General features: G+C 36.2%; 1 protein-coding gene across 1 annotated transcript in view; it reads left to right on the forward strand.

The window, feature by feature from the left end:
- Positions 1-1,884: 1,884 nt before the first annotated feature.
- The window catches only part of LOTGIDRAFT_239519 (hypothetical protein), a 4,719-nt gene continuing 3,832 nt past the window's right edge, over positions 1,885-2,771 (forward strand). The window contains exon 1 of the mRNA XM_009056671.1: positions 1,885-1,929. The gene's annotated coding sequence lies outside the window, so the exon portion shown is untranslated. The remainder of the gene's footprint in view (positions 1,930-2,771) is intronic.

The following is a 2,771-nucleotide window of genomic DNA, read 5'->3' on the forward strand; positions in this document are numbered from 1 at the left end:
GAGATGTTTTCTCCGGGATATTTTGCCCATGGGAATCCAGGAAGAGAACCCAATGACTTTTGAATGTCTCCAGCACCGAAATACGTTTTAGGAGGATGGACATTTATTAAAGACATATTTGTTCAATAAACACCATATATTTTTAATACGAAAGATTTAATACAAGGAGGAAATTTGTTGTTTGAGACAAAATTGGCCACTTTGGGGATGAGAGATGTCAGCGCAGAGAAGAAACCGTCTCCTTCGAATTTTTTTTTTCGTTTTTTAAAATAAAAGACATTTTTAATGCGGTTATTTTATACTGTATTATTTTTTAGTGATTCTTGTCTGTGGTTTGGGGTAATTTATAATACAGTTTGGAGGAATCTGTTATGATATATTTTTTTAACAGTTTGGGAAGTCTGTTATAATACATTTTTTAACAGTTTGGGGAAAGTCTGTTATAATACATTTTAACAGTTGTGTCTTTTCGGATATGACGCATTGAAAAAGCTGCGCAGAAGTGAAATGCGTCATATCCGAAAAGACATATACCTCCCACCTCAAAAACCGGATCAAACTGGATGCGCTATATCAGAAAACTCATACACTACACATTACCGTTCAATATTTGACAACAAATTATTGATCTATGTGATGGTTGCGCCTGTTTTTAAGGGATAAGTTTTGTAATCAGCCCCGTGGCCAGAGGAGAATTGGTGCTGGGGCCCGAATTTTATGTCAAGGCGCCCGGGCGGTGTTCGACCCCTTGAAAAGTCAAAAGCGCGTTTAGGGACTCTCCTTCAAGAATTTTCTTTTGGGGCAGGCGCAGGCGCAGGCCCTCCGTAAAAACGCCACAGAATAGACCTGTAGTTTGAGTTTGAAAAAACTCTATGAACCACAAAGGTCTGCTGCTATTAGGCGAAAAAAGCGTCTTAGTACCAAATCGAAATCAATTATGGAGTCAATGCATTTATCCTATTCGAATAGATATATTGAAATTCGATTCTGAAGCGTCGTTACTCTTATAACTTCCGCTTTAGTAATGGCGTCTAAAATGTTTACTCTGTTTCTAGGATAAAAATATATGGCACCCTTCTTATATTGAATTATTTTGACGTGTCATCAATATACAGTATGACAGTCATTCAAGACATTTCAGTCAGGATGTATAACCCCCAAAAACAGCAATTGGGACATAAAAAATTAATATTTCTCAATTCTTTTTTTATGTCAGCTGGTTAGCCGCCATCTTGAAAAATATTCAGTTTTATTAAATATTATCCTGCATACAAAATCTGTTTCGCTTTGTGACTTCATATTGATTGATGGTAATCGAATTAGATTTAACAGCGTACATTTTAAGCGTAAAAATGCCTTAGGTCACTCGACTACTGGAAACATGCTCTTTCAATAATAACCTTATTTTATGGATCATCGAATTATACAGGGATTCTGTCGTGTAGTTATGACACCAGTTAAGTCAACTGATGTATTTATACTCTTTGAGTGTAGTTTTGCGAAATTTAAAATTGATGTTGATTCTAAGAGGTAGTGTCCTTTTAAAGTAGGGAGTTGGGAGATAGGTAACAGGTTCTTCCAATTCTCTGGATATTACGATGAATTTGGCGGCAAATAGATGTAACATACGGTAACTTGCACAGCTTATACCTGCAGTTGTGTGATGCAGTCGTGAATTAGTTCTTTGAATTGTATAGAATTGACACCAGTAAAGGATTTAACACCATCAATCTAAAATATATTTCCTTAACTTTACAGGATCTTACAACTTTGTCCCGGAAATAACACAATATCGTGTGTTGATTTTGTGCGATCTTACATATTGATTTAACGAGTATGGATTATAAATTGCGGAGAACAAAGGAGATATTTCAGCATAAACTTGATTGTCTCAAATTTGAATTTCTAAAGCAGACTCTTATCTACCAAGTAAGTATATGAATACCTTTCGAATTTTATAGAATCCAAATAGACTGATTGGCATGTTAATTTGACAGTTAGCCAATTGTTCCCAATAGTTCACAGAACACATTTAAATTATCGTCATGCCAAGTAGTATTGCACTGTCTAGTAAGTCACCATAATAACCTGGAGCAATGTGTTATTTGTGGTCAATCTGACATGTAATGATCTTCACAATGTCAAGGTATTACGAAATTATTATAATACCTTAATATCATTAGGTTATTTTAGTTATGTGATTTGATTGGTTTGTACGCAAGCGAGTATAGCCAATCGGGGCCATCGACGAAAAGACTGTAAATATTGTACCTTTTTGTTTAAAGACCTTTCTGTCGAGAGCTCTGATCAACTGTATTCGCTAGCGTAGAATAGTGGTATAAGACGAATTTCGTGAAAGCTTGACATTGTAAAGATGGTAATTTTCTGTTTTCGTTTTTTGAATTTAAGAATGAAAATTGGTTTGATATTACTCGTTGCTGTTATAACGATGATGTGTCAAGAAGCCGAATTAAGGAAGATAAAGTACAAGTATAAGGATGGCGACACAAAGATTAAAATTAAAATTAAAGATGGGAAAGGCTGGTGGGGTAAACGAGATGCTGATATCGATACTGCCAACGATATTCTGGAGAGGGAGGTTTTGAGCTCTAGAAGGTATGGTGTTAGTAGAAGATGGTGGGGTGGGTGGAGCAGAATGTGGGTGAAAAAGAGATGGTCGGGTAAGCGAGACGTCAGAGATGTTGATTTCGATAATGCCGACGGCATGCAGGAGAGGGAGGTTTTGAGCCCAAGAAGTTATGGTTATAGTA

The sequence above is a fragment of the Lottia gigantea genome (assembly GCF_000327385.1).
Source record: "Lottia gigantea unplaced genomic scaffold LOTGIsca_283, whole genome shotgun sequence".
Lineage (NCBI taxonomy): Eukaryota > Metazoa > Mollusca > Gastropoda > Lottiidae > Lottia > Lottia gigantea.